This window comes from Lycium barbarum, chromosome 6, assembly GCF_019175385.1.
Source record: "Lycium barbarum isolate Lr01 chromosome 6, ASM1917538v2, whole genome shotgun sequence".
Lineage (NCBI taxonomy): Eukaryota > Viridiplantae > Streptophyta > Magnoliopsida > Solanales > Solanaceae > Lycium > Lycium barbarum.
The window spans coordinates 130,035,032-130,049,074 of NC_083342.1; the positions used below are offsets into that span (position 1 = coordinate 130,035,032).

Here is a 14,043-nt window from a genome sequence, read left to right on the forward strand (position 1 = left end):
GGCCAGCCAAACACTCAAAAAAACTGAAAACAGCTTATAAGCAACTTATAAGCCAATCCAAACGGGCTCATAGTTAAATAAATGTAGTTAAAACAAAATAGATTTGTCCATCTAACTAACTTGGGGACACGTGTCAATAATCAGATGCTCCACCGAACCATTGTTATACCCCATTTTAACCGGGTTAAATTAGAGTACAACATATTGGTGATTCCTGGGTTATTTAAAGTTAAGGAGTCGCCACCTAATTATTTACGGTGAATTAGGACACCTAAAGTTAACTAAAGTAATTATCTAAAGTTGATTTTATTTTAAAGTCTACGAAACCAAAAGATCTGAGTAAGGGTTCAATTAGTCTAAAGGGAAGGTATTAGGCATCCTTTAAGACCCATTAACAATAGTTAACCGACCGGACTTATGATTAGTTAGGCTAAGTGTAAATAATTATAGAAAAGAACCTAGCTTTTGTAAATGTGGCTAAAGTTACAGACCTGTAAGAATGCTATTTAAAAGAGGACTTGTGGAAAAACAACAATTATTTGTATAAAAGAAGATTTTGAGTGCTATTTAAAAGTAAGACTTACAAAAGACTATTAGTTCAATATAGACTATGTAAGAATTGTTTTAGCAAATATATGTTTCGAACGTTGAAAAAGAGCTAAAGTGGAGAAGTCATCCATAGAACTAGTTTGCCTTTTTATTTCTCAAAATAAACTAACATTAGTGTAAAATTTGTGATGTTTTGAAGAAAAATTATGTTAGATGAATTAATTAGGCATGGGAAATCATTGAAGGACCCGGTATGCCAAAAATGAAAATCACGTTTTGAAAGAGTAAGTCAAACATCAGATAAAATATATGACTTTCAAAGTATACTTGAAATAGTGAGTAAAAGTTTTAAAGAAAAAACGTTCCTTTTTCAGAAAAAAAAAAAAAGACTTTGAACGTTCTAATCAAAGAAAAGATAAGAATTGTTTTAAAACAACAAAGAAATGTGTTAGCTCAAGTTTGGGGAAAAGAATCAACATATCTAAGAAAATAAACTCGTATGATTTTTACGAACCCAAAATTAATTAATTAAGAGTTAATCAGAATATAGGCATTTATGTAAGCTACTGCTAATCCTAAGTGAGATGAACTGAAGATAATAAAATCTTAAAAAAACAAGCAAGGTTAAACAGTGATTAGATGATAATGAAAATAACTAAGGTAGACATTGAAGACTCCTTCTATTCTTTCACTGCTTATACAGTGCAAGAGATTGAAGAAAAATCCTAAACAAGGGGATGCAGCAGTAGTGATCGACTCCATCGTCGGACTTAGTAGAGTCTTGCATTAAGACCCCATCCTCGTTCCCAAGGTTCATGCAAACAAAGAAAAAAATGAAGGAATTAGTAAAGGGACCAAGTCATTAATAGGAATGGAGATAGAATTAAAGGTGAAAGATGCGGGGATTGGGACATTAATTTCAGCCGATGAGCGTTAAATAATAGAAATAAGTGAAGCAAAAGGAAAAGAACTACATAAAATTAATTGACATTAATATGCGGAACACAGATCCCTTTGTATGATTCTAATTCAGTCTTGCTCAATGTAAATGGAAATATCAAGGCAGCGAGCAGCCAATGTCCAAGAAGCTAAAAGTTTACTATCAGATGAAATTAAACTTGAACCAAAGAGTCTTCTGCCAATCAGTAACTGAAATCATATTTTCACCAAGCCAAATTCCCAAAATACAATCAACAACATGTGCAGGAAAGAGAGATAATACACCAAACAGTTTCGGTTAGAGGGGCAATATACCAAACAGTTTAGGAGAGAGGACATGCTGATTACCAAAATAAAAAAAGGAAAAGCGCACATGAGATAATGCTATAATTGGGATAGACTAACCAAACCCGCTAAGCTACCACCAGTAAACCTGTTAAGCGCATAACAGGAAATAAACCAATAAACAACTAACTACACCTAACTAGGCATATTAAGCATGTAAACAGTAAGTGAATCAACAAATAACTAACTAAAGTATACTTAACTTAAGCATAGGTAGACAGCAAAACAAAACAAACTAACAACCACAGAAAAAAAATGATTCATGTCGTATTGAAAACGTAAACAAAATGAATTAATCATAAGGCAGGAGGCATTTTGAAACTGTATGCTTAATCGGTAACGCAGTAAAGGAAACTTAACCGACATTCTTTACACAAATAAATTGCATAGCTTATACTTGTCATTTTAATCCTTTTAAAATACAGTTGCTTTGTAATGACTTCAGTCCATATGGAAAGCAGACTGGACCAGTTAACTCGACACCGATTCACACAAAACAGCAACATTCAACAGGGATATTCATAAATGGCAAGCATATGCAGGTTCAGTCAACAATCAATCACCAAAAGGACAGGATCAAGCAAGCATAATAAAGCCATTTGACAGTAATGATCAGCAAGGTTAAGAGACTAAGTGTCATGCTACCTAGACCCTGGAGGGACAGAACCAGTTCCAAGGCCTATGCAAGGCTATGCACCAAATTAAGGAAAACATCATAGAAGGGAGAACATACAACAACTTGAGCCTGCACATGATATAAGGTTTCCAGATACTACCAAACATGTGAAGGCTTATATGTTTCATATCTTTACATGAGCAACAAGGGCACCAACAGTTCAAGACATGAGAGATGCAGCACACACAAACTAGAGACTACAGGGGAAAAGATATCCATCATACTTTCTGGACACAAAGCAGGCAAACAAACAGATTAGCTTCAACATAAATAAAAATGACCACTGATAGACATATCCTAACCAACAGATTGGCTTCAACATAGATCCCTAATGATCTTATCCGACTTGAACAAATAGCAATCGAGCCAAACATGCTCCCTTGAACAACATGTCATGTAAACTAGCATTTCACCACATACCTAACCTATCGATAAATACATCGCAAACAGACCTACCAATCTTCTGATAGTAACAACAGTAAAACGTCATACTATTACAAACTTAACTAAAAATGTAAACATAACAACAACACGACCAAACAGAAACCCCCAAAAAAAAATAACTAAAGGAAGGAAAGTTACATGAATCGAATCAACATGAGTTTGATTGAAGAATACACTGACTTTAAACACCAAAATCACCTTAAACGAAAACCAGCAAATGACTAAACTAATCTAAACAGGTCCAAACAAACATGACTATGTCAAATTAGAGATCAAAACCATCATCATAATCATCCCCACGTAAACTCGTACGAACATCTAAACGCCAACAAAACTGAAATTAAACTAAACTGAAATTAAGACCTAAACGAATAGATTCTGTCAACTTCTAAACTGCAAAACCCGAACTAAATTAAGACACGATCATACAAGCATCATTAAAACCAAAATCAAACTAACCAATCCGGAACATGCTCGATACTACAAGTCACTAAACTGAAGTTCAATCAACCGAAACAAACATGTGTGAATCACATAATTGCCTCTTAAACTACTAAACTGAAATTAAACTATTTAAAGAAAGATCGTTTACCTTCTTCGAGTTCAGTGAACTAGGCTCGATCCTCAGATTTACACTCGAACAGATTCGAATCCCAGTTCGAAACGAATCCGAAAGTTTTCGTGTGAGAAATGTTTAAGAACGGGTAAAAAATGATTTATCAAATGGTATGAAGTTTGGAGTAGGCTACTGATCAAAAAAAAAAAAATCTCTGAAAACGTTGAGTAATTCCCGGCTAAAGTTCACCGGAAAGAAAATCAAATTTGGAAGATGGTGGGTATCCCTCAAAACACTGAATCCCTTCCCCCTTTTAAGATTCAATTCGCACCCCCTTTATAGGGTTTCGTTTGGTTTAAGAAAGAGAGAGAGAGGGAGGAGCGTAGGTGGTGGGGTGAAGAAATGATGAAGGGGAGCGGAGTGCGGCGGTGAGTGGAGGAGTGGGGTAGCGGCGGTGATGATAAAAAGGATAAAAAGAAAGAGAGGTAGGGTAGAGGTGGAGCGTGTGGCAGTGAGTGGAGGGAGCGTAGTGGTAGGGTAGAGAGAGGAGTGAGGTGGGGGGGCGGCGGTGTGAAGAGGAAAAGAAAAAGGAGGAGGGGGAATGAGGGAAAGGGAATGATGATGAAGGAGGCGGAAAAGAATAAGAGAAAGAGAGAGAACAGGTTTAGGGGAAGAAAAACAAAATTGGCCGGGTCGGGTATTTTTTGGGCTGGATCGGGTGAAAGGTAACGTGGGCTGGTTAAAAATAGTGGTAATGGGCTGGTCCGTTTGGGTAGTTTAAAGGGTAATGGACTGGTTGAATTAATTAGAATATGGGCTAATAGTTTGGCTGAAAATTGTTGATCATCCCTCCTCGATCTTAATTATTCTTGGGCTTCTAATTTAATAACTAGTACACTTATATTGTGTTAATTAATGATTAATATGTAGAAAAATAAAAGACTTGATAAAGTATAATTAATTTAACGAATACAAAAATCCGAAAATAAAATGATGACAAACCATTTAAAATTTGTGATAAAGTAATACTAGTAATGTTAGATAGTAAAAATAGTGAAAATTAATAATAGTGAAAATAAAGTGTTTAGCTCGTCAATGAATTTAGAAGTTCCAATAAATAAATTGAAATAAAGGAGGGACAAAATTGGGTGTCAACAACCATACTGGAGGGATTTGTATTGGACTGGATCTTAATCCATAAAAAGGGGGAGCGCTTGGACTCCAGAATCAAAATGATCCCAAAAAAAAATCTTTTGAACCAAAATATCCCAACAAAAAAAAAAGTGACAAAAGTACCTTTAGTGCAGTAATTTACTGCGCTAAAGGACTTAACCATAATGGTGCGGTTAAGTCCTTTTAACGCAGTAAAATACTGCGCTAAGGTACCAGTAAAAAAAAAAATTCTATAACGCTTAGTCGTGTGTCAAGACTCCGAAATGTCAGTATTTTATATAGAACCTGATATTGTTTTTTGCGTACAATAATGTAGGCTCAATACATTAAGGATACGTAAATGTTCAGATCGTCATTTTATAGGTTGAAAAGGTGCTCGAAGTAAGTTTTGTTTGAAAACTTTAGATTTAAGTGTGTTTTAGTCAACTTTATATGTCGAGAAAATTAGTCACCTTTATTTTGAAAAATTGAAACCACAAAAGTGAAATTAACATTCACAGATATATTGCCGCGGGATTTTTACGTTGAAATCTATTGCGTATCATCATATTATAAGTAAAGAAAACTAAAAACTTCAAGCCAATTTGGGGGAAAATTGAAATTGAATAGGATAACAAGTGTTTTTTAAAAAATTGGCTCAGTCAAACCGCCACACGGCGGTTTGTCCGCGTAGATCTCGAAAAATACGTAATATCAAAAAAAAAATCGCGTAAAACGGACATCCCAACGCAAAGTTATGACCATCTAAAGTTTGACCACTTTACAACTAGTTTTTCACCTTATATTTTTTAGAAATAGATTTATATTCAAAATAAAGTTATGTCTTGATTAAAAAATAATACGCTTAAATCAAAACCTTAAAAAATAAAACAATTAAACCTAAAGTTTTCAAACAAAACTTAGTTCGAGTGCCTTTTCAACCCCTAAAACGATGATCCGAACGTTTACATATCCATGATGTATTGAGCCTACATTATAGTACGCCAAAAAAATATCAGGTTCTATATAAATATTGATTATTTCGGAGTCTTGACACACGACTAATCGTTGGTCAAAGTATGGAAAAAACACTAAGTGTTGCAAAGAAAAGATTTATTAAAATAAGATGTTGTGATCTTTTTATGAAAAAAAATACTAAGTGTTCCTTAAGTGTGTTATTTTTTAATGCGTAACTTTATTTCGAATATGTTGCAAAAAAAAAATCGTATAAATCGGACGTCCGAGCGCAAAAAATCGCGTACATTCGAAATAAAGTTACGCTTTAAAAAATAACACACTTAAATCTAAACCCTAAAAATAAAAAACTTTAAGCTAATGACAACAAGTCTTCAAAAAAAATGGACGTCTATGTATATAGAACACTTAACCTAAAGTTTTCAAACAAACCTTACTTCGGCCACCTTTTCAACCCCTAAAATGACGATTGACTTTTTTCTTTCACGATCACGATTATCCCTACCTTCAGTAGCTTACGAGTTTACGTCCATCCCTGGTCGGGTATAGTTTCCTTTCGATTTCTCCCTTGTAGTCATTACCTGAATTCGCGCAAGTGTGTCCACACCCCCCCCCCTCCCCTCAGAATGTTATGTATTGAGCCTGCATTATTATACGCAGAAAAAAATATCAGGTTCTATATTAAATATTGACGTTTCGGTGTCTTGACACACGACTAATCGTTGATCAAAGTATGGAAAAAAACACTAAGTGTTGTAAAAAATAAAGTTGGCCAAATTTTTATTTTTTTTACTGGGTACCTTTAGCGCAGTATTTTACTGCGTTAAAGGACTTAACCACGCCGTTACGGTTAAGTCCTTTAGCGCAATAAATTACTGCGCTAAAGGTACTTTTGTCACCTTTTTTTGTTGAGGTATTTTGGTTCAATTTTTTTTTTTTTTTTTTGGGTCATTTTGGTTCTGGACTCGAGCGCTTGTGAAGTGTCCCCCAGTGCAGGTGTACAAGTAAAGAATATAGTATTTGTGTTATGTTGACCGACTTAATTTCATATACGGAAAAGGGTCAAATATACCCCTAAACTATCAGAAAAGGGTTAAATATACCCCTCATTATACTTTGGATCCAAATATACCCTTTCCACTATACTTTGGGTTCAAATATACCCTTCTATTATACTTTGGGTTTAAATATACCCTTTCTCCATTAAAATTATTCATGGTGAACATAAAATATGACGTGGCACTGACAACTCAGTGACATGAACACCACATGGCATGTCCCCTCACCACCCCAATCCATTTACCCCTCTCTTCCCCTTCTTCTTCCACCACTACTATCTCCTTACCTTCACAATCTTTACCACCATTAGCACTACCACACCACTATCTCCGGATTGGAATTTCTGCCCTTTCAAATTCCTGATGGTGCCAATTAAGTGCGTGAAACTTGACGATGAAGAGAAAGAAGCAGCCATGTTTTTTAAGCAATTGATTAGAAGAATGAAAATCAGACACAAAGAACCTAGATACCATTGTTTACCTGCAACAGTGATATCATAATAGAGGGCAATCGCAAATGAATAACTGTCTCTTCAGATAGCAGCAAAATGTCTATCACATGTAGTTGGACAGGAAAATTGTACCTATTTACTGGCTGAAGAGATTCAAAGCTGGATACACGCCTAGGGTTAGATGCAAAAGAAGAGAAAATACTTCGTAAAATCACCCCATATAATACTATTGCTTGAGCACAATCAATTTCAGCAATTATGCTCTGTCAGTGTTCAAATCAGCCAATATACTTCTAAAGTGAACACGATCCTAGAACAATGAGATCAAAGGAAGGGAACCAAAAATCTCAATTCTTTTAACGTGAAAACACATAATCAAGGGAACCTCAAGTTATGTGGTGTGGTGGTGCTAATGGTGGCAAAGATTGTGGAGCGGAAGAGACGGTAGTGGTGGAAGAACATGGGGAAGAGAGGGATAAATGAGTTGGGGTGGTGAGGTAGCATGCCATGTGGTGTCCACCTCACCGAGTTATTAGTGCCGCATCAAATCTCATGCTCACCATGGACAATTTTAAAGGAAGAGGGGTATATTTGGACCCAGAGTATAACGGAGGGGTATATTTAACCCTTTTCTGATAGTTCAGGGATATATTTGACCCTTTTCTGTTTCTTATACTAGATTATAAAAGCCCGTGTCAACACAGGTTTAACACAAAAAATAATACCACACTTTTTTTAATGTGTAAAAAAAAATGATATATATATATATATATATATATATATATATATATATATATATATATATATATATATATATATGTTTAGAAATCATTTAACTTGAAACTTTTCCTTTTACTTTTAATGAAATGATTTAAATCCACACAAATATCTATGATTTATTTTGGACCTTTCTTTCTTTTTTAAATTGCATGCCTAATCAAACTATGTCACATAAATTAGGACAGAGAAAGTACCTTTTAGTAATATAATTATGGAACTTTTATTATAGAAAGTATTATAATTCAATTAATTAAAAATATCAATAAATTATTTTACTTAATCCACTTCTCCCATATATGACTTCCTTGTTTTGATTCTCCAATTGAAAGATTTGAAATACATCTTCTCCTACCGAGTTTCATGCCATCATTTTTTTCTGCTCAACAACACTGAAAAGCGCTTTCATGTGTTAGCATCTATTGTAGTTTTAAATTTTTAAGCATAGACCAACTTCATCATTTTAAGAAAATATGTGTATACGTTTCTCGACCGTTTATATTTTGTCTTCTTAATGTTATTCCTCATTATTTGTGTGAGACGTATGTGTCTGAACTTATACCCAAAGGTATAAATTTTAAATCTTTTGGTTTTATGACTTCTTTAGCGATTTTTATGTTCAATTTAAATCGTTATTTATTTTTTCCTGAATTTCTCCTCTTTAAATTTTCTCTAAGCCTACTATTATCATTATTTAAATGTCTTTCTTTTTTTTTTTGCAATTCTCTCCTACTTCTTCACGTGGATCTCACCTTAATATTATTTTTGTAATTATCTCCTACTTCTTCACGTGGACCCCACCTTATTATTATTATTGGCAATTTTCTCCTAATTCTTCACGTGAACCCACCTTAATTTTTTTTTAAATTCATTATTTATTATAGAAGAGCGGATTTGGTTATGCTATTATAGAAGAGTGGATTGACGACCAAACCCGCTCTTCTATAACAAAAAAAAATAATCTACAGACTTAAGCTAATAGTGAAATTCACAACTTTAAACAAGGTTTTAATTTATTTTAATTTGGAGGCACGTATTTCAATTATTTTAGGCTTAAATATATATGCTTTGCCCATAACTTTTTATGAAATCATTTTGACAAACCTTTATTTCACTAGCCACATTTTTTACATGAACCTTTTCCAAATTGTGTCAAATACATACCATTTTGGTAAGATGTGCACGGTACTTGGTGAAAAAAAAATAAGCGCTTTAAAAAGTACTCTTGTAAGGCTCATATATCTTTCCACTCTCAGTGTCGCTGCATGATCCACAAGATCTTGAAAATTTAGCGTGTGCTTGTTGAGGAAAAAATATACTCTTGCAAGGCTAATAGATTATTTAATTGTTTACACATTGACAACTCTTTAAACTCACATTTAGAGATTGGCAACTCATTAATAGCTAAATTTAAATGATGCAATAAGCAAATATTTTGCCCCTTACTACTTTGAAAACAACGTAGCTTCTCATATAAACAAGCAGCAGCTATGAGACATAACACCTCCATATAATATTATTGCAAATGACAGACCTAACAAGCAGCAGCTATGATGCTTTATTCTGAGGTAGATTGACACAAGAATTCATAGATAAAGAAGCTTATAACAAATTTAGACAGTACATTTTCTCCCTATTCATGCATACAATCAAACAAGAAATACCATAAGAATCACTTAATAATTTAAATAGGAGCTCGAATTGTTCATTCCAAACCAACAACTTGCGTGTTCACAAACTCTCCAAATATTATATCGTCCTCCAATGCTTGTATTGTCTCTGAAGAAAGACAAATTTCAAGAATCATGCTCCCTTCTTCTAGCCCAGGTGACACTGTTATTTTCCCTTCTAAAATGTTTCCCATGCCACTTCTATGTGCAACTGGTTTCCCCCAACCAAAATCATACTTATAAAAATTGAATCGCGGAGAGTTGTGCAGCATAAAATAATTATTTGGCAAATCGCCTAATTTTGTTACCTCAGGGTCGTTCATCCAACTCTCGTATATGCACTTCAACTTTTCATGGTCATGGTAATTTGTAAAGCAGCCCATCCGAATCCATGCTCTAGTAGTTCTCCTGTCTTGATTGTTATGGTAACAGGGTAAATTGCATTTCCAAAGAACCCTTCAGGTAAAGGAGGATTCAATCTTTCTCTCATGTTAATGGATACCTCAAAAGTAGTCTCTTGGTTGTGATCGAGACGACGACAACGTATAACGGACCGCCAAACGTGAGCCAACACAGCTTGAAGAGAAGAAATTTTTGTGGTGTTCATTTCAAGATTGGCCTTTGCTTTTAGTTTGGAGACATTTTCTTTGGTGAAATGAAATACCCTTTCTCGCAACATTTGTGATGGAATGAATTTATCACCTGCATTGACTCTTTCATTCCGTATAGAAATGCGATTACAAAAATGGTCAATTTTGAAAGGGAATTGGCGTTTTGAAGAGGGAGTTTTTGAGATAACATTAGAACCGCGAGATATCTCAGCCCATGAACCATAAAAATGCCAAAAAGATGTTCCATCAACTAACGCGTGATTGTTTGTGCAGCCAATGAAAATGCCATCCACAAGCTCAGTTACTTGCACTGCTAAAAATGGATGGGAGGTAGCCTCTAGGTTTTTGACTCCATTTAATGGGAAAAAATCGTGTACCACATAAGGAACGCAATTAGAATCCAGAACATCACTAACTGTAACACCATCAGCTATTGCATGGCTGAATTGAACACCAGCATTGTTACAATTAATGAAAAAAGAAGTGGTTCCATTCTGCTCTGTGGCAGCCTTGAGGCGGCCGCAGAATGGAGGGAAGAAATCTAAAGCTCGAGATAGTGAAACTCTAAGATGATCAATTAATGAACTAGTTTTGGTTGATTTTGATAGATTTCTTACTTGTTGAGATGTGGGCATGTGGTAGAGGAGTCCACTTTGAGCATAGTCAATTTGAAGCTCAAGAATGTCCCATGGTGTCAACTCAATTATCTTACAATTATCTGCATGGCTCTCTTCAATGTTGACATGATGGATACCTTGGAGGCCATAGCTTTCAATCACCTTGAGATCTACAAATGAGGAAGAAGCTCCAAGCAAGGTACTTATAATATTACGGTCATGTTAATTTCTTACTAGAGCTCTAGACTTAAACTATTAGTACTACTAAAATTCATAACTTTGACTCTAATCAAGATTTTCTTACCAACGTTAGAGATTTACTAAAATCTATTTATTAACTATGGTTAGAAAACTTGTCAGATTGTTGTACTTCTAATCCAAGACCTTTTGAACTTTAATAACAAGTGTTAATCAATAATCATCCAAAACGCACTCGATGAGAGGGAGGGAAATGGGTAATTGAGAGGAGCCAGATCAAGGGATTAGATTGATCTTCTCCACTGCAGTTTTTTCTCATTTAATTTTCTTACGTACCTGTTTGGATGATAGACACTTCATTTGAATTTCAAAGGTCTATTAAATATACTAGTATATTTACCTGCGCGGTGCGCGGACAATATTAAAAATATTAGGCATTTCACATTGTGGTCTGATTTGTCTAGGCACTTCAATTATATCGCATTAACTAAAATTTAATTGTCGTCTTATTTCCCCTAATAATAAAATTTTAAAATACTATGACTTTTAATTAACCTGTGAGTTAGCTTTATATCGCTATCCACCACTCTCCTTTTAATATAACATAAGTACCTTATTTTTTCATTCTGAAACTTTTAAATATCGTTTACTATTCTTCAAATGTCTAAATTTAACAATACTATTTTATATGTTAATCTTAATTGAATTTAACAATTATATTTTATATGTCTACACATTGAAGTTATAGCTTCAAAATCAGGTACATTAATATTGTAAATTGGCTGCTCCGTCTCAATATCATCAAAACAGAGGATCATTTTTTATATGTTAATCTTGAATGCTCTTTGGAATCTCCGTCCTTGCAAGTGCAATTTTAATCTTTTATCATCGTTAGTCTTTTTCCAAACTTTCTCTATGTTGCTGAATTTCAGAAAATAGAATCTCAAATGCCTTGAAACCATATTCCCCGAAGAAAAGTTCAAATTAAAGCAATGGAGGAAAGATTGATTTAAAAAAAATAAAAAATCAAAGTTTTCCAATAGGACACCATTAAAATAATTATGTGACGACTCCTTAAATGAAAATAATATAGAAATCACCAATATGTTGTACTCCGCTTTTGACCCGATTAAAATGAGGTATAACAAAGTTAATTTTTTTTTTAACTAAATTGTATATATTATAAGAGCTGTTTAATGTAATTTAAGTTAATTTAAATTAAAAGAATTTTGTAAAGGCTCTAGTGGTTAGCAATCTAATACGTAATGTAGAACAGTTTTAGAAGAATTCAGAATTAGAAAATAGAATATAAAACAGTAAACATGAGAATGAAATCTAAAGCCTCACTAACGAAGAAGTTGCAGTCGTGGACAGTCCACTTTACAAATATATATTGTTATAACGTGGACTGATCCACGTTATACAATATATTTGTAAAACGTGGACTGATCCATGTTACACAAAATATATTGTATAACGTGGATCAGTCCACGTTATACGGTTAATTTTTTAAAAAAAAAAATTTCGGTTTTCGTCTGACAGGTGAAAAAAAAGTTTGGGGTATAACGTGGATTAGCCCACGATATACCCCTTTTGGTATATAAATTTTTAGTCATCCCCTTTTGATTTATACCGTGTATTTTTATACCCTTTAGGCTCCGGACTCCTATCCACTACTCCTTATAGTGAAGCATCAGAAATTTTAAAACTTCTGAAAGATTGTACAGATATAGATATTTCAGTGTACACAGTTAGTTTAATTTAATTTAAATTTAGATTATAAGTTAATCTTATCCACTTCTCCATCGTGCAGCACCAGAAACTTCCCATGAAGGAAAAACTACCTCCTTTTAATAAATTTCGAATAAATTTCATGGTTCACATACAAAAGTAGCTGCACGATTAGCTTACTTGTCTAGTTGCTACTTTATCGGAGCATTGTCCTAGATATGCCATGTGGCTTTTTTCTAGACTGTCACTTGGCTTAATGTGGTGTCTTTTTTCTTAGCTTTTAATAATCTATCTATATATAAAATCAGAGGCAAATGCACCACAAGAAGCCAAGTGTCATAAGCAGATTAAGACATGTGTACAATTTTAAGACAAAGCTTCAAAAAATTCGGAGTTTGAAAATATTTTTTTTTAAAAAAACTCACTTTTGTGTCAAAAGAAAAACCGTTTGGGTCAAAAGTGGTTAAACACACTTTTAAATTATAAAAAGAAAAACAAAAAAGAGGATAAAATAAGAAAAAGACCCAAATAAAAATAAAATTTGCTGAAACTGAATAAAAAGGAGTAAAAAGGAGAAAAAACAAAAGAGAGAAACAAATGAACTAAATGAAACTAACCTACACATCCCTTACGAGTCCGGAGCCTAAAGGGTATAAAAATACACGATTTTTACCAAAAGGGAACGTTTAAAATTTATTATACCGAAAGGGGTATATCGTGGGCTGATCCACGATATACCCCAATTTTTTTTTTAAATTGTCAGAAAAACGAACAAAAAAAAAAATATTTACAAGTATAACGTGGATCAGTCCACGTTATACAATTATAACTTGTATAACGTGGACTGATCCACGTTATACAATTATATATTGTATAACGTGGATCAGTCCACATTATACTTGTAAATAAATTTTCGATTTTTTTTTCGTTTTCCAAATACTCACTCTATAAGACGTTGTCTAGATTTAAATCATATTCGGTTATGTTTTTAATAAAAAAAAATTATTGATTTTTTAAATTTTTAAAGCATGATTAACTCAAATAAATATTTTAACACATGCAAATAATTAAATGTGTTATATATGCGAACAGAAATAAAAAAAAAATATAAGTTAAATAAACGTCACACATTAACTGAATGGTAAATGTTAAATTACATACTAACTATTAAACTGCACAAGACATGTTATATATTCTTGAAAGAGTACATAAAGAAACAACAATTGTACAAGTTAAGAAAAAACATAAAAACCAACAAGCAACAACAACTACTGATTTCTATCGGGGCAGCGA

The 14,043-nt window shown here is 33.6% G+C and overlaps 1 pseudogene; it reads right to left on the bottom strand.

Annotated features, from left to right (window-relative positions):
• Positions 1 to 9,464: 9,464 nt before the first annotated feature.
• Positions 9,465 to 10,970, bottom strand: LOC132600216 (protein ENHANCED PSEUDOMONAS SUSCEPTIBILITY 1-like; annotated as a pseudogene).
• Positions 10,971 to 14,043: the final 3,073 nt, after the last annotated feature.